Source organism: Boleophthalmus pectinirostris, unplaced genomic scaffold (assembly GCF_026225935.1).
Source record: "Boleophthalmus pectinirostris isolate CB_2022bp ecotype Guang Dong unplaced genomic scaffold, ASM2622593v1 HiC_scaffold_23, whole genome shotgun sequence".
Lineage (NCBI taxonomy): Eukaryota > Metazoa > Chordata > Actinopteri > Gobiiformes > Gobiidae > Boleophthalmus > Boleophthalmus pectinirostris.
This window is the reverse complement of record NW_026571207.1, coordinates 2,228,009-2,248,228: the sequence shown is the minus strand read 5'-3', so window position 1 is coordinate 2,248,228 and position 20,220 is coordinate 2,228,009. Positions and strand designations below refer to the sequence as shown.

At 43.2% G+C, this 20,220-nt stretch overlaps 1 long non-coding RNA gene across 1 annotated transcript in view; it reads right to left on the bottom strand.

Annotated features, from left to right (window-relative positions):
• Positions 1-4,614: 4,614 nt before the first annotated feature.
• The window catches only part of LOC129410682 (uncharacterized), a 35,925-nt gene continuing 20,319 nt past the window's right edge, over positions 4,615-20,220 (bottom strand). The window contains exon 3 of the long non-coding RNA XR_008632984.1: positions 4,615-4,673. This is a non-coding gene — a long non-coding RNA (uncharacterized LOC129410682). The remainder of the gene's footprint in view (positions 4,674-20,220) is intronic.

Here is a 20,220-nt window from a genome sequence, read left to right as displayed (position 1 = left end):
CCAACTGCAACAAACAGACCCGCTTCAGACCCGCTTCAGACCGGGTTTAGTCCTGGTTTAGTCCTGGTTTAGACCTGGTTTTAGGTTTAGACCTGGTTTTAGACCTGGTTTAGTCCTGGTTTAGTCCTGGTTTAGTCCTGGTTTAGTCCTGGTTTAGTCCTGGTTTAGGGTTTATCTTTAGTCCTGGTTTAGTCCTGGTTTAGTCCTGGTTTAGTCCTGGTTTAGACCTGGTTTAGACCTCCTGGTTTAGGTCCTGGTTTAGTCCTGGTTTAGTCCTGGTTTAGTCCTGGTTTAGTCCTGGTTTAGTCCTGGTTTAGTCCTGGTTTAGTCCTGGTTTGGTCCTGGTTTAGTCCTGGTTTAGTCCTGGTTTAGTCCTGGTTTGGAGTCCTGGTTTAGTCCTGGTTTAGTCCTGGTTTGGTCCTGGTTTAGGGTTTAGTCCTGGTTTAGTCCTGGTTTAGACCTCCTGGTTTAGTCCTGGTTTAGTCCTGGTTTAGTCCTGGTTTAGTCCTGGTTTACCCTGGTTTGGTCCTGGTTTAGTACCTGGTTTAGTCCTGGTTTAGTCCTGGTTTTAGTCCTGGTTTAGTCCTGGTTTAGTCCTGGTTTAGTCCTGGTTTAGACCTGGTTTAGTCCTGTTTAGTCCTGGTTTAGTCCTGGTTTAGTCCTGGTTTAGTCCTGGTTTAGTTTCCTGGTTTAGTCCTGGTTTAGACCTGGTTTAGTCCTGGTTTAGTCCTGGTTTAGTCCTGGTTTAGTCCTGGTTTAGAGTCCTGGTTTAGTCCTGGTTTAGTCCTGGTTTAGTCCTGGTTTAGTCCTGGTTTAGTCCTGGTTTAGTCCTGGTTTTAGACTGGTTTAGACCTGGTTTAGACCTGGTTTAGTCCTGGTTTAGTCCTGGTTTAGACCTGGTTTAGTCCTGGTTTAGTCCTGGTTTAGTCCTGGTTTGACCTGGTTTAGTCCTGGTTTAGTCCTGGTTTAGTCCTGGTTTGACCTGGTTTAGACCTGATTTAGTCCTGGTTTAGTCCTGGTTTAGTCCTGGTTTAGACCTGGTTTAGACCTGGTTTAGTTCTGGTTTAGTTCTGGTTTAGTTCTGGTTTAGACCTGGTTTAGTTTTAGGGTTTAGTCCTGGTTTTAGTCCTGGTTTAGACCTGGTTTAGAAGTCCTGGTTTAGTCCTGGTTTAGTTGGTAGACCTGGTTTAGTCCTGGTTTAGTCCTGGTTTAGTTGGTTTAGCCTGGTTTAGTCCTGGTTTAGTCCTGGTTTAGACCGGTTTAGTCCTGGTTTAGACCTGGTTTAGACCTGGGTTAGTCCTGGTTTAGTCCTGGTTTAGTCCTGGTTTAGTCCTGGTTTAGACCTGGTTTAGTCCTGGTTTAGGGTCCTGGTTTAGGTCCTGGTTTAGACCTGGTTTAGTCCTGGTTTAGTGGTTTCCTGGTTTAGTCCTGGTTTAGTCCTGGTTTAGTCCTGGTTTAGACCTGGTTTAGACCTCCTGGTTTTTAGTCCTGGTTTAGTCCTGGTTTCCTGGTTTAGACCTGGTTTAGTCCTGGTTTAGTCCTGGTTTAGACCTGGTTTAGATCTGGTTTAGTTCCTGGTTTAGACCTGGTTTAGACCTGGTTTAGACCTGGTTTAGTCCTGGTTTAGTCCTGGTTTAGTCCTGGTTTAGACTCTTAGAGGAAATACAGTTGTGAAACTCTCTTCTAAACTCGTCGTTTTGAGTATGAGTAAAGTAAAGAGTATTTAAGACGCTCTGAATACAGAAGGGAGGAGATGAACAACTTGAAAACTCTTTTAAACCAACTTCCAACCGACCGACTTCTGTTTTGTCCTGTTTTTAAAAACCCAGAAAACCACGAGCAGGTACAGAGAGTCGAAGTGAGAGTCGGGTTTAAGAGCAGCTACTGACAACAGCTCTTAAAGTGTGGAGCTGTTTATGTGATTCTGCTGATGAGTGAAATATTGGAGGAAGTGTGTTAATGAGAGCCACATGTTGAGTCTGAATCATCCGTCGCCTCCTCCCTCCGTGTCTCTGTCCCTCTGTGTCTCTTTCCAGGCTTTAAATAGGACGAATTTCCCTAAACTGACCTTTTTTGTAGCTTTCTCTCATGCTTTAATGTCGTTTCTCATCGCAAACTTGTTTTAGAGTCATCCACGCACGTCTGAGTCATCTAGCGATCTCCCCTCGGCCCTGTTCAAACCCTGCACGAGGCTCCGCCCACAAGCCCACGTCGCCCGTGCTCCCGCAGGACAATTCTCCGTAAATATACAAAAACGTGACACAAAACTGTACGTTATTAGGTTAAGAGTTTGTTTTCCTACCTGACAGTTTGGCCTGCTCCCTGTGCTCTTCCTCAGAGCGGAAAAAAAAGTTTAAAAGCCCCTCGTCCCGGTTTATATACTTGTATTTTTTTACTCTCACACACCAGGGATACTGTCCTGAGGAAGTCGGACTGCGGATGGCAAGAGACGCACCGATACTTGCTTCATATAAGTTTCAGTATCTCAAAAAAGCCCACATCCCACTTTTGTTATCCAAATAAGGCCGTATCCCGGTTTCAGGATCCCAAATAAGACGTATTAAAGTTTCAGGATCCCAAATAAGACAGGATCCGAATAAAAATTTCAGTCCCGAATCGTATTAAAGTTTCAGGATCCCGAATAAGCTCGTATCAAAGTTCAGGGATCCCAAAATAAGTTCGTATCAAAAAGTTTCAGGATCCCGAATAAGCTCGTATTAAAAGTTTCAGGATCCCGAATAAGATCGTATCAAAGTTTCAGGATCCCGAATAAGCTCGTATCAAAGTTTCAAGGATCCCGAATAAGCTCGTATCAAAGTTTTCAGGATCCCAAATAAGTCGTATTTAAAGTTTCAGGATCCCGAATAAGCTTGTATCAAAGTTTCAGGATCCCGAATAAGATCGTATCAAAGTTTCAGGATCCCGAATAAGCTCGTATTCAAAGTTTCAGGATCCCGAATAAGCTCGTATCAAAGTTTCAGGATCCCAAATAAGTTCGTATTAAAGTTTCAGGATCCCGAATAAGCTCGTATTAAAGTTTCAGGATCCCGAATAAGTTTGTATCAAAGTTTCAGGATCCCGAATAAGCTCGTATTAAAGTTTCAGGATCCCGAAGAAGCTCGTATCAAAGTTTCAGGATCCCGAATAAGATCGTATCAAAGTTTCAGGATCCCGAATAAGATCGTATTAAAATTTCAGGATCCCAAATAAGTTTGTATCAAAGTTTCAGGATCCCGAAGAAGCTTGTATCAAAGTTTCAGGATCCCGAATAAGCTCATATCAAAATTTCAGGATCCCAAATAAGTTCGTATCAAAGTTTCAGGATCCCGAATAAGCTCGTATCAAAGTTTCAGGATCCCGAATAAGCTCGTATCAAAGTTTCAGGATCCCGAATAAGCTCGTATCAAAGTTTCAGGATCCCGAATAAGCTCGTATCAAAGTTTCAGGATCCCAAATAAGTCGTATTAAAGTTTCAGGATCCCGAATAAGCTTGTATCAAAGTTTCAGGATCCCGAATAAGATCGTATCAAAGTTTCAGGATCCCGAATAAGTTCGTATCAAAGTTTCAGGATCCCGAATAAGTTTGTATCAAAGTTTCAGGATCCCGAATAAGATCGTATCAAAGTTTCAGTTTCAGGATCCCGAAGAAGCTCGTATTAAAGTTTCAGGATCCCGAATAAGCTCGTATCAAAGTTTCAGGATCCCGAAATAAGATCGTATCAAAGTTTCAGGATCCCGAATAAGATCGTATTAAAGTTTCAGGATCCCAAATAAGCTCGTATTAAAGTTTCAGGATCCCGAAGAAGCTCGTATTAAAGTTTCAGGATCCCGAATAAGATCGTATTAAAGTTTCAGGATCCCGAATAAGATCGTATCAAAAGTTTCAGGATCCCAAATAAGATTGTATCAAAGTTTCAGGATCTCGAATAAGATCGTATCAAAGTTTCAGGATCCCGAATAAGATCGTATTAAAATTTCAGGATCCCAAATAAGCTCGTATCAAAGATTTAGTATCCTGAATAAGCCCGTATCCCGGTTTCAGTATCCCGATTAGGAAAACCCGAAACCGTAGCTGTTATATTTCCCGATAGGAGAACGAGATACTGCGGCATGTATATGCAGTATCCCAAACACTGCAACATAAAGTTGAGCGCACAGGCGTCCAAAAGACAAACATGTCTGTGGCAAGTTCTCCTTCCTTCTTTTTATCACTGACCAATTACGATGTAAAACAGGGGTCATTAAACTAAGGCCCGCGGGCCGACTCCGGCCCTCCACGCCCCTTTGACCGGCCCCCAGCCCCTCTGCCCCCACCACTTAAACGGGCCCTATGAGGCAATCCTCAAAAGTGTCATGGGCTATTTTTTTATTACTTTTTGGCAAATAACACATCTGCATCTTGTATTTTGTTGATATTTATATGTGTTTAAATATTTACATAACAAACTCGAGATCAATCAGCGAGAGTCGACACACACGCAGAGTTCTGTAGTGCAGTTAAACACAACAAAATGTCTAAAGTGTTAAAGTATGAAAACTCGACAGAGAAAAATATTTGGTGAGACGTGATGTAAAATGTTGATTAGTCATTAAAGCGACAGTGACGTGGACTGTACCTCTGTGACCTCCATGACTTTGATCGCCGCCAGCTGACCCGTCTTGACATGGCGACCCTGAAAAACACAACAGAAACATTCAACACAGCTCAGACATTATTATTATTATTATTATTATTATTATTATTATTATTAAAAATGAGTCAGAGGTCAAAGGTCTGGTCATCTGCAGAATAAAAAACAACCCTGGTAAATATATCTTCAAACTGAGCATTAAGCCCTGAAGTCTCCCCATCTCCAAATCTCAAAATGCTCTGCCCCACTCTGTGACGTCACGAAGAGGTGGTTTTCAAGTGAAGCGTTCCTCAATTCCAGAGCTGAAACGATCCGAACGATTTCAACGAAGGCGCGTGGAGTTTAAAAAACACAGTGGAGCACTTCCTGTATCACCGCGTGACATCGCAAAGTGGAACTCGGCGTAAATATGCCGGGTTTGCGCTTTAAAACGTGCAAGGATGAAACAAAAACAAAACTCCAGGTCTGTTTTTGACGAGGAAACGACATTAGAACCGAGTAATATGGACGGTTTAACATGAGACCAACGAGGAGCCCTCCCTGGATTATAAACATATTACCGTCTGCATTTTTGACTTTTCTTGGAATTCTGGAGCGGGGGGCACACAGAGGGTTTAAGTCCGTTTAGGTTTGAGATAAAACAAGACCATCAAAGTACAAACTAGTGGAAATTCTTGCACTTTTGAGTTTCATTTTCATTTTTTTTTTGTGCAATTTTTTGAACCTCAACCAAAGACGTTTTCAGCCACGTTTAGTTCGGACGGATTTTAAAAATATGATCTGATAATTAAAGAGAGTCAGTGATTTAAAATTCAGATTTATATATTGTCATTAAGGCGGCAAAAATTAAACACAATTAAATCGAAAGCAAAATTTGAATGGACACAATTAGCAAAGCCATGTGTCGTTCGTGCGTTCGTTTTTCAAAATAAAACCAAAAATAAGAAAATAAAAATAAATAAAAATAAATGTTTCTTTATTATTTGTCTCGAAAACCAAAATGAAAAAAACAAATGATTTGTTTTTGTCAGTTTTCATCTTTGTGTTTAATGAAAAATGAAAAAAAAAATAATAATAAATAAAAAAACAAAACAAATAAAGGACTAGATCAGGACTAAAACAGGACTAAACCGTTTTCAGTCCCGGTTTCAGTCCCGGTCTCAGTCATGGTTTGGTCCCAGTCTCAGTCCCGGTCTCAATCACGGTTTGGTCCCGGTCTCAGTCCCGGTCCCGGCCACAGCCCCAGTCTCGGTCCAGGTCTCGGTCCCGGTCTCAATCCCGGTCTGGTTCCAGTCTGGTCCCAGACCTGGTCCAGTCTTGGTTTAATCCTGGTTCCGTCCGTTACCCATTTTTTTCCAATTTTCATTTAAACGCAAAATCAAAAACTGTAAAAAAAAAATATCTTTATCTGTTTTTTCATTTTGGTTTTGGAGACAAATAATGAAGAAAATTTATGTTTTTTCATTTTCTTATTTTTGGTTTTAATTTAAAAAACAAATAAATGAATGACACACAGATTCTGCAGTTTTTGAAGTACAATAAATTCTTCCTCAAATAATAAAATCTCCCGTTTTATTCCGCAAAAAAGCTGCGAACACTTTGGTTTAGATCTGTACAAACATGTTCTCAAATATGATTCTTGTGTTAATTATTACAGAACTGTATCATTAATCGTAATCTGAGGCTTTTATTTCCCCCAAACGGTCCAGCCCTAATTGTTATAACTGTAAAAAAAAAAACATGAACACGTGAAAAGGTCAAAAATAAATCTAACTTTCTTTACACCTGGAGCAGATCTGTCAGAGAAAAGTCTGTCCTAATGTATTCATATATGCAAATGAGATGCAAATGAGATGCAAACGCGGCGACTCTGCTGCCCACAGACGCGGCGTTTGTCACTAACACACAGAGAAAGGACCTATTTCTGTCCGATAATGACACACACACACACACACACACACACAGTGAACAGAGTGTGTTTTTGTTATTACAGGTTATTTTAGCCTCACACTCCTCATTACCGTTCATATTATTATTATTATTGTGTCACAGAGTGCGCAAATAAAACAGCTGTCACAACACAAACACTTCACACTGACACTGACACGAAGACTCTTGGGATTTACGGGCAGGGATGTAAAAATAACCGAAATATCGCGGTATCGTATCGTCAGAGCTCTCTCAATAATATCGTGGACCGTCACAATATCTGGGTTTCACGTGACGTCACAGGGCTTCGTTTGTCAGACGGAGGGCAGGAAGTGAACTGACTGGAGGAAAATGCCGATGTGTTGTGTAGTTTACGGCTGTGCCAATCGTTCTAACCGAGAGAAGGAAAAGCGATTTTTTTTTAAGAATACCAAATATAGTCGTCCACAAAGGTCAGAAATGGGAAAAGCCGACGGAACAACGCCGTAAAAAGTGGATTACAAACCATGATCATTAAGAATTTCATCGATTACGTTAATTTTAATAGACAAACTGACTGTATGTTGCTGTGTGTGTCGTGACCAAACAGGTGTGTACATGTGTCTCTGCATCAGAAGGAGCGAGACACAAACAGTGGGTCAGTCTGTAACGAACCGAAGCACAAATGTGGATTTAACGATGATTTGTACAAGAAATTCCACACTTTCCGTTGCGTTGGGACAAGTGTGAGTCCATGTGCACAGTGTATAAAGCAGCACATATGTTTCTGTGTCCAGTGGGAAAAAGTTTTACCAGGTGAGAGTCGCTCAATGTGGATGACGAGGCCCCGCCCCCCTCCCCCCGTACGCTGTCCTGGTTTTGACAAACACAAATCTGGTCACACTGACCTGTATTCACCTGAGTCATGTCTTTTAATCCAACAGAAACTGAACCACATCAGCGACACAAGAGCTGGAGTTTTATCTTCACTTAGTTTATGCAAATTTGCGATGCTGTTTTTAAGTTTTGTTTCTGTGAGATTTGAACAAAACTGAATTAAACACATTATAAATGTCAAACAGGGCTGATGTGGATCTAGAGTCGTTATGTTTATATGTCGTAAAGTTGAATTTATTTATGCAGATTAGTGCAGATAGTAATAATAATGATGATCATTACCTCCGCCAAGGAGGTTATGTTTTTGCCGGCGTTTGTCTGTTTGTTTGTTTGTTTGTTTGTTTGTCTGTTAGCAACATAACTCAAAAAGTTATGGACCGATTTTGATGAAATTTTCAGGATTTGGGAAATGTGAAAAAGGAAGAACTGATTTCATTTTGGGGCTGATCCGGAAGAATCCTGGAATTCTGGATCACTTTGAAATTTTAGTTAACATTGTGGTAAATGGGGCCAAAAATTTGTTTTCTCAATATCTGGGTTAATTATTGACCAAACCCCATGAAATTTGACTCAGGGATGGACAGTGGGAACCTCTTTCATATTCCAAAGGCTGATCCAGATCTGATCCAGAAGACTGATTTTATCTCAATTTATATAAAAATGGGGGTAGTCCTTGGCAGAGGTCTGCGCTCTCTGACTGCTTTTCTAGTTTTAATATAAAAACGTTAATGATTAATCGATAATCGATCGTTAATTCTTCCAGGTCAAAACCAGGACTAAACCAGGACTAAAACCAGGTCTAAACTAGATCTAAACTAAATCTAAACCAGGTTTTTGTCCTAGTTTAGTCCTGTTTTAGCCCTGGTTTTAGTCCTGGGTTTAGTCCAGGTCTAAACCAGGACTAAACCAGGACTAAACCAGGACTAAACCATGTTGCGCGGATGTGTCTCCTCTTCTATCAATAATATTTTTTATACGGTTAAGTAAAGAATGGGCTTTTTTATTTTCTTTTAGTAGACAAAACATCTTACGTTACGATATCCTGGTGTTTCAAGTCAATAATCAAGTAATCCAAAATATTCAGATTACGTTACTGACTTTAAGTAATTTAATGGATTACGAGACAAACTACATTTTGGTGTATGTAATCTGTAATCTGTAGGGGATTACATTTTTAAAAGTAACACTCCCAACACTGTGTATAAAGCAAAGTGCAATGTATTACCTGTAAATATTCAAAGACTGTTTGAGATGAGATTGAGCCACTACAATTTAAAAGGAACCTACATGTTTAAAAAGCCCAGATTCAGAACCAAAGTTATGGAGCGAAGCGTCGCTGTGAAAGGAGTTAAACTTATGGAATAGTCTTGATAAAGAAATAAAAGAATCAAGTACAATGACGACATTTAAAAAACATATAAAATCAAATGCAGTGTGTATGTATGAAAATTTTAACTGATCAATTGTTTGCGATTGATCAGTAATTGTGCCTGAACTGATTTGGAATGTTTCGTGACCATCGGTGTTGATGTTTTGTCTTGAAAAAGGAAAGGGGGGCAGATAACATAAGATTTTTTCTTCTTTCTGCTCCTTTTCATTCATTTCTTGTGTCTGATGTTGTGACACTGTCGATGTCTTTTTATGCTTAATGAAATAATAAATAAATAAATAATAAAACCATGTGGATAATTTGCATAAACTAAGCGGAGAAAAAAAAAAAAAAAAAAGCTCTTTTACGCTGATGTGGTTGAACTTCTTCTAAAGGACACGACTCAGTGGAATATGAGTGTTCTCTCTGTGATGTTGATGCTGAAGGTGAGTCTGTTCTGTTTGTGTCGTGATGTTTTCAGAGATCAGACGTGTGCAGGTTTATCGCAGATGCGGCGGAAACGGGAATGAAAATTAGGCTACAATTGTTTGCGGGAGCGAGCGGAGCAGGACTGCACAGTGCGACTGTGTCCTTACAACACATAAAAACAGATTTTATTTGTAAAGGATTCACCAGAGGAAAAAGGTTGGAGACCCTCTGGACAAACGAGCAGACAACATTTTTCACCAGCAGCTCCTAAAAAAGTTGCACTGCCCAGTGTGCCCCCTGCTGGTCACAGATGGACTTGTTCCTCTGTTGTCCCTCTGTTGTCCCTCTGTTGTCCCTCTGTTGTCTCTCTGTTGTCCCTCTGTTGTCTCTCTGTTCCCTCTGTTCCCTCTGTTGTCTCTCTGTTGTGTCTCTGTTGTCTCTGTTGTCTCTGTTGTCTCTCTGTTGTGTCTCTGTTTTCTCTCTATTGTCCCTCTGTTGTCCCTCTGTTGTGTCTCTGTTGTCTCTCTATTGTCCCTCTGTTGTCTCTCTGTTGTGTCTCTGTTGTCTCTCTGTTGTCTCTCTGTTGTCCCTCTGTTGTCTCCTCTGTTGTCTCTCTGTTGTCTCTGTTGTCTCTCTATTGTCCCTCTGTTGTCCCTCTGTTGTGTCTCTCTATTGTCCCTCTCTGTTGTCTCTCTGTGTCTCTCTGTTGTGTCTCTGTTGTCTCTCTGTTGTCCCTCTGTAGTCCCTCTGGTTGTCCTCTGTTGTGTCTCTGTTGTCTCTCTGTTGTCTCTCTCTGTTGTCCTCTCTGTTGTCCCTCTGTTGTCTCTGTTGTGTCTCTGTTGTCTCTGTTCTGTTGTCTCTCTGTCTCTGTTGTCTCTCTGTTGTCTCTCTGTTGTCTCTGTTGTCTCTCTGTTGTCTCTCTGTTGTCCCTCTGTTGTCTCTCTGTTGTGTTGTCTCTGTTGTCTCTCTGTTGTCCTCTGTTGTCTCTCTGTTGTTCTCTGTTGTCCCTCTCTGTTGTCTCTCTCTGTTGTCCTCTGTTGTTGTCTCTGTTGTCTCTCTCTGTTGTCTCTCTGTTGTCTCTCTGTTGTCTCTCTGTTGTCTCTCTGTTGTCTCTGTTGTCTCTCTGTTGTCTCTCTGTAGTCCCTCTGTTGTGTCTCTGTTGTCTCTCTGTTGTCCCTCTGTTGTCCCTCTGTTGTCCCTCTCTGTTGTCTCCTCTGTTGTCTCTCTGTTGTCCCTCTGTTGTCCCTCTGTTGTCCCTCTGTTGTGTCTCTGTTGTCTCTCTGTTGTCTCTCTGTTGTCTCTCTCTCTGTTGTCTCTCTCTGTTGTCCCTCTGTTGTGTCTCTCTGTTGTCTCTCTGTTGTCTCTGTTGTCTCTGTTGTCCCTCTGTTGTCTCTCTGTTGTCCCTCTGTTGTCTCTCTGTTGTGTCTCTGTTGTCTCTCTGTTGTCCCTCTGTTGTGTCTCTGTTGTCTCTCTGTTGTCTCTCTGTTGTCCCTCTGTTCTGTTGTCTCTGTTGTCTCTCTGTTGTCTCTCTGTTGTCCCTCTGTAGTCTCTCTGTTGTTGTCTCTGTTGTCTCTCTGTTGTCTCTCTGTTGTCTCTGTTGTCTCTCTGTTGTCTCTCTGTTGTCTCTCTGTTGTGTCTCTGTTGTCTCTGTTGTCTCTCTGTTGTCTCTCTGTAGTCCCTCTGTTGTCCTCTGTTGTGTCTCTGTTGTCTCTCTGTTGTCTCTCTGTTGTCCCTCTGTGTCCTCTGTTGTCTCTCTGTTGTCCTCTCTGTTGTCCCTCTGTTGTCCCTCTGTTGTGTCTCTTGTCTCTCTGTTGTCTCTCTGTAGTCCCTCTGTTGTGTCTCTGTTGTCTCTCTGTTGTCCCTCTGTTGTCTCTCTGTTGTCTCTCTATTGTCCCTCTGTTGTCTCTCTGTTGTCTCTCTGTAGTCTCTCTGTTGTCCTCTCTGTTGTGTGTCTCTGTTGTCTCTCTGTTGTCTCTCTGTTGTCTCCCTCTGTAGTCCTCTCTGTTGTGTCTCTGTTGTCCTCTCTGTAGTCCCTCTCTGTTGTCCCTCTGTTGTCCTCTCTGTTGTCTCTCTCTGTTGTCCCTCTGTGTCTCTCTGTTGTCCCTCTGTTGTCTCTCTCTGTTGTCTCTGTTGTCCCTTCTGTAGTCCTCTGTTGTCCCCTCTGTGTCCTCTGTTGTCCCTCTGTAGTCTCTCTGTTGTCCCTCTGTAGTCCTCTGTTCTGTCCCTCTGTAGTCTCTCTGTTGTCTCTCTGTTGTCTCTCTGTTGTCCCTCTGTTGTCCCTCTGTTGTCCCTCTGTTGTCTCTCTGTTGTCCCTCTGTTGTCCCTCTGTTGTCTCTCTGTTGTCTCTCTGTTGTCTCTCTGTTGTCCCTCTGTTGTCTCTCTGTTGTCTCTGTTGTTGTCTCTCTGTTGTCCTCTCTGTTGTCTCTCTAGTCCCTCTGTTGTCCCTCTGTAGTCTCTGTGTCTCTGTCCTCTCTGTCTCCTGTTGTCTCTGTAGTCTCTCTGTTGTCCCTCTGTGTCCTCTGTTGTCTCTCTGTTGTCTCTCTGTTCTCTCTGTTGTCTGTGTCTCTCTGTTGTCTCTGTTGTGTCTCTGTTGTCTCTGTTGTCTCTGTTGTTCTGTAAGTCTCTGTCTGTTGTTGTCTCTCTGTGTCTGCTCTGTTGTCTCTTGTGTCTCTCTGTGTCTCTGTTGTGTCTCTCTGTTGTCTCTCTCTGTTGTTGTCTCTCTCTCTGTTGTCTCTGTTGTCTCTCTGTTGTCTCTCTGTTGTCTCTGTTGTCTCTCTGTTGTCTCTGTTGTCTCTCTGTTGTCTCTCTGTTGTCTCTGTTGTCTCTCTGTTGTCCCTCTGTTGTCTCTCTGTTGTCTCTGTTGTCTCTCTGTTGTCTCTCTGTTGTCCCTCTGTTGTCTCTCTGTTGTCTCTGTTCTCTCTGTTGTCTCTGTTGTCTCTCTGTTGTCTCTCTGTTGTCTCTGTTGTCTCTCTGTTGTCTCTCTGTTGTCTTTGCTGTCTCTCTGTTGTCTCTGTTGTCTCTCTGTTGTCTCTCTCTCTGTTGTCTCTCTGTTGTCCCTCTGTTGTTCTCTGTTTGTCTCTGTTGTGTCCCTCTCTGTTGTCTCTCTGTTGTTCTCTCTCTGTTGTCTCTGTTGTCTCTCTGTTGTCTCTGTTGTCTCTCTGTTGTTGTCTCTGTTGTCTCTCTGTTGTCCCTCTGTTGTTCTGTTGTCCCTCTGTTGTCTCTCTCTGTTGTCTCTGTCTCTCTGTTGTCTCTGTTGTCTCTCTCTGTTGTCTCTGTTGCTCTCTGTCCCTCTGTTGTCCCTCTGTTGTCCTCTGTTGTCTCTGTTGTCTCTCTCTCTCTGTTGTCCTCTCTGTTGTTCTCTCTGTTTCTCTGTTGTCTCTGTGTCTCTCTCTGTTGTCTCTCTGTTGTCTCTCTCTCTGTTGTCTCTCTGTTGTCTCTGTTGTCCCTCTGTTGTCTCTCTGTTGTCTCTCTGTTGTCCCTCTGTTGTCTCTCTGTTGTCTCTCTGTTGTCTCTGTTGTCTCTCTGTTGTCCCTCTGTTGTCTCTGTTGTCCCTCTGTTGTCTCTGTTGTCTCTCTGTAGTCTCTGTTGTCTGTTGTCTCTGTTGTCTCTGTTTGTCTCTGTCTGTTGTCTCTCTGTGTTCTGTCTCTGTTGTCTCTCTGTTGTCCCTCTGTTGTCTCTCTGTTGTGTTCTCTCTGTTGTCTCTGTTGTCTCTCTGTTGTCTGTTGTCTCTGTTGTCCCTCTGTTGTCCCTCTGTTGTCTCTGTTGTCTCTCTGTTGTCTCTGTTGTCTCTGTGTCTCTCTGTTGTCTCTCTGTTGTCTCTCTGTTGTCCCTCTGTTGTCTCTCTGTTGTCTGTTGTCTCTGTTGTCCCTCTGTTGTCTCTCTGTTGTCTGTTGTCTCTCTGTTGTCTCTCTTTGTTGTCTCTCTGTTGTCTCTCTGTTGTCCTCTGTTGTCTCTGTTGTCTCTCTGTTGTCCCTCTGTTGTTCTCTGTTGTCTCTCTGTTGTCTCTGTTGTCTCTGTTGTCCCTCTGTTGTCCCCTCTCTGTTGTCTCTCTGTTCTGTCTCTGTTGTCTCTGTTGTCCCTCTGTGTCTCTCTGTTGTTCTCTCTGTGTCCCTCTCTGTTGTCTCTGTTGTCTCTCTGTTGTCCTCTCTGTTGTTCTCTGTTGTCTCTCTGTTGTCTCTGTTGTCCTCTCTGTTGTCTCTCTGTTGTCCCTCTGTTGTCTCTCTGTTGTGTCTCTGTTGTCTCTCTATTGTCCCTCTGTTGTCTCTCTGTTAGTCCCTCTCTGTTGTCTCTCTGTTGTCTCTGTTGTCTCTCTGTTGTGTCTCTGTTGTCTCTCTATTGTCCCTCTGTTGTCCCTCTGTCTGTTGTCTGTTGTCTCTCTATTGTCCCTCTGTTGTCCCTCTGTTGTCCCTCTGTTGTCTCTCTGTTGTCTCTCTGTTGTCTCTGTTGTCTCTCTGTTGTCTCTGTTGTCCCTCTGTTGTCCCTCTGTTGTCTCTCTGTTGTCTCTCTGTTGTCTCTGTTGTCTCTGTTGTCTCTGTTGTCTCTCTGTTGTCTCTCTGTTGTCTCTGTTGTCTCTCTGTTGTCTCTCTGTTGTCTCTCTGTTGTCCCTCTGTTGTCCCTCTGTTGTCTCTCTGTTGTCTCTGTTGTCTGTTCCTGTCTGTTCTCTCTGTAGTCTCTCTGTTGTCTCTGTTGTCTCTCTGTTGTGTTGTCTGTCTCTGTTGTCTCTCCTGTTGTCTCTCTTTGTGTTCTCTCTGTTGTCCCTCTGTTGTCTGTTGTCCTCTGTTGTGTGTCCCTCTGTTGTCCTCTGTCTCTCTGTTGTCTCTCTGTTGTCTCTGTTGTCCCTCTGTTGTCCCTCTGTTGTCTCTCTGTTGTCTCTCTCTGTTGTTCTCTGTCTCTGTTGTCCCTCTGTTGTCTCTCTCTCTGTTGTCTCTGTTGTCTCTGTGTCCTCTGTCTCTGTTGTCTCTGTCTGTTGTCTCTCTGTTGTCTCTGTTGTCTCTCTGTAGTCTCTTCTGTTGTCTCTCTGTTGTCTCTCTGTTGTCTTGTCCTCTGTTCTGTTTGTCCTCTGTTGTTCTCTCTGTCTGTCTCTCTCTGTTGTTGTCTCTCTGTTCTCTCTCTGTTCTCTCTCTGTTGTCTCTCTCTGTTGTCTCTGTTGTCTCTGCTGTTGTCTCTTCTTTGTCTTCTTGTCTCTCTGTTGTCTCTCTGTTGTCTCTGTTGTCTCTCTGTTGTCTCTCTGTTGTCCCTCTGTAGTTGTGGCGGAGCTCTGCGCTTCCTGCCGTGTCCCGTGGGAGCGCCGGGCCCTGGAGCGCGCCCTGCTGGTGGAGTGTGGCGTTTCCTTCCTGCAGACGTCCTTCCTTCCTCTGGCCTTTCCCTTTTCTCTCTATTGTCTCTCGCTTTTCTATTTAAAGACCGACTTTGTGCAAAACACTCTGACTACAGTATTCCACACACGCTGGTGCTGTTTTTAAAAAGCCCTTTACACTGAAAACACTGCTCCACCTCGTGATGTCAGCTGGTGATACAGGAAGAGCTCCACTGTTTTTAAACTAGACACTGAAGAAATGGGTCAAATGCAGAAGACACATTTCACGAGAGCAGGGGTCCCAAACTGTTTTGAATTATATTATGTTATTGATGCCTTCAAGACCGAGACAAGACCGAGTCCAAACGCCTTTAAGACTGAGACAAGACCGAGTCCAAGCGCCTTCGAGACCGAGACAAGACCGAGTCCAAACGCCTTCGAGACTGAGACAAGACCGAGTCCAAACCCCTTCGAGACTGAGACAAGACCGAGTCCAAACGCCTTCAAGACCGAGACAAGACCGAGTCCAAGCACCTTTAAGATCGAGACAAGACCGAGTCCAAGCGCCTTCGAGACTGAGACAAGACCGAGTCCAAGCGCCTTCGAGACTGAGACAAGACCGAGCCCAAACGCCTTCGAGACCAAGACAAGACCGAGTCCAAACGCCTTTAAGATCGAGACAAGACCGAGTCCAAGCGCCTTCAAGACCGAGACAAGACCGAGTCCAAGCGCCTTCAAGACCGAGACAAGACCGAGTCCAAGCGCCTTCGAGACTGAGACAAGACCAGTTCGAGACCAAGACAAGACCGAGTCCAAACGCCTTTAAGATCGAGACAAGACCGAGTCCAAGCGCCTTCAAGACCGAGACAAGACCGAGTCCAAGCGCCTTCAAGACCGAGACAAGACCGAGTCCAAGCGCCTTCGAGACTGAGACAAGACCCGAGTCCAAGCGCCTTCGAGACCGAGACAAGACCGAGTCCAAGCGCCTTCGAGACTGAGACAAAACGGAGTCCAAGCGCCTTCAAGACCGAGACAAGACCGAGTCCAAGCGCCTTCAAGACTGAGACAAGACCGAGTCCAAGCGCCTTCAAGACCAAGACAAGACTGAGTCCAAGTGCCTTCAAGACCGAGTCCAAACACCTTCAAGACCAAGACAAGACCGAGTCCAAACACCTTCAAGCCCGAGTCCAAGCGCTTTTGAGACCGAGACAAGACCGAGTCAACATGCGGTAGAGTCCGAGACGAGACCCAGACCGTAAAAAAAATGGTCTTGATGCCGGTCTTGAGACTGGTCTTGGTCTACGACACGGTGATCTACCCACACGATCTTGGTGATCGACGGGCAGATCGTGATTGACGTTTTGGGCACCACAGATCTACAGGGACAATAAAGAAATGGAAATGTTGTTGCTTTGTCTAGAACAGACATGTCAAACTCAGGCCCGGGGGCCAAATTTGACCCGCAATATCATTATATTTGTCCCGTGAGATCATATCAACTCTGTATTTAGAGCAGGTCAGCCGGCTAAAGACAGACTCTAGAGACATTATTTATTCAAAATGTTCATTTCATTCATTTATTTACAGTATTGGGGAGTAACAGATTACATGTACTGGAGTATTCAGTTACAGTTACTGTTCCAGTGAGTGGTAAATGGATTACAGTTACTTTGTTGAAATAAATGGATTACACGGCGGGATTTTGGCCTATACCCCCCCCCCCCCGTTTTTTTTTTGTTTTTTTTTTGGTAATTCCACTCATAGCTGGAAACTAAACCAGGTCCAAACCAGGACTAAAACAGGACTAAAACCAGGACTAAACTAGATCTAAACCAGAGCTAAACCAGGACTAAACTAGATCTAAACCAGGACTAAAACAGGACTAAAAAATTTATTTTTTATAAGAAAAGTTTTAACATTACAGATCTCGAAAGAAGAGAAAACATGAAGATGCTGTTGAAATTTTTCTATAAATATTTAGTTTGGCACAGTTTTTCATGTGAATTTTCCACTCCTGATCTAGAAGGTTGAGCAATAGAGATTAAAGCTGAATAAAAAAATTAAATGAACTAAAACATATTAAAAAATTAAATAAACACGGAGACAGGCAGGTTGCAGCACGACAGTACACAACATTACAGGTCAGATCTGTGGAGAGGCGCTCCCGTTCACAGAAGAAATTATTGTATTTTTGAGCAACAGAAACAAACAAAGTGAATAAACGTTAAACGGACATGTTTAAAGTCACACCACGGAGCATTCAGGCAAAGCAACACCATCTCCATCAAAAAAAAAAGGTTTAATTATTGGTCCTGAAGCTCAGAGGGAGACGCTCAAAGCTCAGCTCCAAACCTCCTCACTGAACCGTGTGAGAGGGTCAAGAGTTTAGGAGTTACTCTTGATAGTGAGTTTAGCTTTGAGCCACACATCAGGTCCATCACTAAGGCTGCGTTCAGACTGCAGCCTGAAGTGACCCAAATCCGATTTTTTGGCTTCTATGTTCCTGTATCTGATCTTTTATTGACAGTCTGAACGACACAGATCAGATTTTTTCAAATGTGACCCAGGACACTTGGATATGTGCTCCTGAAACTGATACATATCTGATCTTCTGACATGTGACTTCAGTCTGAACGGCCAAAGTGCATTCATCCACCTACACGTTATCAACAAGACACAAACGTCACTATTCTGTGCTGAAGTAGGTGAAAATTGTTAATTAACTGAGTGTGACTGAAGTGAAGCACATCACCACTCACCACAAAACACCACGACCAAAAACCTCGTCCTTCTCCTTCTCAATCTCCTCCTTAAAACAAGTAAGTTGTTCATGTTCTGGCTCCGGTACGAGAGGAACTTTAAAATCTCCAGGTGCTCGATGCTGCGTCCATGTTTGGACAACTTCTGTAAACACAGAGACGCTCGCTGCGGTTGACGTCGTCGTGTCTCCAGTGTCACATGTGGGACACTTAACGTTCACACTGGAGTCACATACAAGTCGCATTTAACTGGAAATGTGAACGACCTCGCAAAAACATCGGATTTCACAAAAAAATCGGAATTGAGCGTTAAGCCCTGCAGTCTGAACGTCGCCTAAATCTGGCTTTTATCATCTAAAAAATATTGCCAGAGTGAGACCATTTCTCTCTCAAGCCAGTGCAGAGACTTTAATACATGCTTTTATTACAAACCGTGTTGATTACTGTATTGATCTCCTTTCTGGTCTTCCAAAGAAATCTACAGCTCCACTACAGCTCCTCCAAAACTCTACATCACGACTGCTGACGAGGACCAGGAAGAGGGAGCACATCAGCCCAGTGCTGAAGTCTCTGCACTGGCTCCTGTGAGCTTCAGGATAGATTTTAAAGTTCTTTTATTAGTTTATAAAGCTCTTAATGGTCTTAGTCCTATTTATTTATCTGATCTGCTTTTATCATATGAGCCTCTCGGACTCTCAGGTCCTCAGCTAGTTTTCTTTTAACTGTCCCAAGAGTCCAAACTAAAACTCACGGTGAGGCGTCATTCAGCTTGTACGGCCCCCGTTTGTGGAACAGTCGACCTGAGGATCTGAGGTCTGCAGCGAGTAAGGAAGGGCATTCGATTAAATTTTCTTAATCGATCGTCGGAAGAATCCAGGGCTAAAACCAGGGCTAAAACAGGACTAAAACAGGACTAAACTAGGACAAAAACCTGGTTTAGATTTAGTTTAGACCTGGTTTTAGTCCTGGTTTAGTCCTGGAAGAATTAACGATCGATTATCGATTAATCATTAACGTTTTTATATTAAAATGATCATCATTATTATTACTATCTGCACTAATCTGCATAAATAAATTCAACTTTACGACATATAAACCGTAACGACTCTAGAGCCACATCAGCCCGTTTGACATTATAATGTGTTTAATTCAGTTTTGTTCAAATCTCACAGAAACAAAACTTAAAACCGCGTCGCTAATTTGCATCAACTAAGCGAAGATAAAACTGCAGCTCTTGTGTCGCTGATGTGATTCAACTTTTGTTGGATTAAAAGACACGACTCAGGTGAATACAGGTTAGTGCAGGGGTGTCCAAACTTTTTTCATCAAGGGCCACATTTGTAAACACAGATGAAGCAGAGGGCCGATCGAGGGCTGTAGACTGGAGCTCACTACAGTTAATAATTGAAATATGTGCATGTTTAACACTTTAGAATGAGCCATCAGGCCTTTATTCACTCTAAAATCCTCAAAACCAACATTAAATCTTCAATATTAGTGTTATCAAAGGAGATTTTCAAAAAACTTGCAGTAAAAAGTTATTTTTTAATTGATGCAAGGTAATTTGGGCCAAAGCACCTGGAAGCCTGAGGGCCAAGAAAAATTTGTCTGAGGGCCGCATTTGGCCCACGGGCCATAGTTTGGACATGCCTGGGTTAGTGTGACCAGATTTGTGTTTGTCAAAACCAGGACAGCGTACGGGGGGAGGGGGGCGGGGCCTCGTCATCCACATTGAGCGACTCTCACCTGGTAAAACTTTTTCCCACTGGACACAGAAACATATGTGCTGCTTTATCCACTGTGCACATGGACTCACACTTGTCCCAACGCAACGGAAAGTGTGGAATTTCTTGTACAAATCATCGTTAAATCCACATTTGTGCTTCGGTTCGTTACAGACTGACCCACTGAGTGCGTATACATGCACATCAATAACCCGGTTATTAGCCATACCCCGGTTCTGTCAGTGTTCGTGTTACTGTGTTTACATGCGCACTGAGAAACCGGGACACTCATATCCGCGTGTACATGATCAAATGGAGTATCCCGGTTTCTTGACATAATCTTACAAATGCGCAGGCGCAAAAATTAACTTAAATCAATTTCATAAACCAGGAAAAATACAAACCGTGAGCTCCTTTAGCATAAGAAGCTAAGGAGCTACGAGATCTCCCACAATCCACTGTGCAGATTCTTCATTAAAATCTTCTGCATAAATAAACTCAACTTTACAACATATAAACCATAAACACTATAGACACATCAGCCCGTTTGATCAGATAATTCAGCTGTGATCACATTTGTTTACGTTTTACAGAAACGAAATTTAAGACCGTTTGGCTAATTAGCATAAACTGTTAGCGGCGATAAAAACAACTCGCTCCTTGCGCCGCTGATGCGATCAGTTTCTTTTGGACTAAATGACACGACTCTGTGGATTATGTGTGTTATTTCTGTGACAGAAGAGGTGCTAATGATGGTAAGTGTGTTCTGTGTGTATAGAGTATAGGAGATAGTTCATGTTTTAGCTTTTCAGCGTCACACGAGTGCAGGTCGCACGAGTGCAGGTCGCACGAGTGCAGGTCGCACGAGTGCAGGTCGCACGAGTGCAGGTCGCACACCTGCACCTGAGTGCAGGTCGCACGTGTGCAGGTCGCACGTGTGCAGGTCGCACGTGTGCAGGTCGCACGTGTGCAGGTCGCACGTGTGCAGGTTTAGCGCAGCTCTTAAATTTTACAGTCATTTCACTCGTTTGGTCACTTTATTTATGTTGGTCAATTTATTTATGTCACTACTGTTGTGGTGAAAGGCTGGAAAGTGTCTTTTTGACGCATGCGACTCAACTTTATGTTGCAGTAACCGGGGTACTGCGTTTACATGCCACAAGTATCCCGGTTACTATCGGAATAAACCAGCTACAGTAACTCGGTT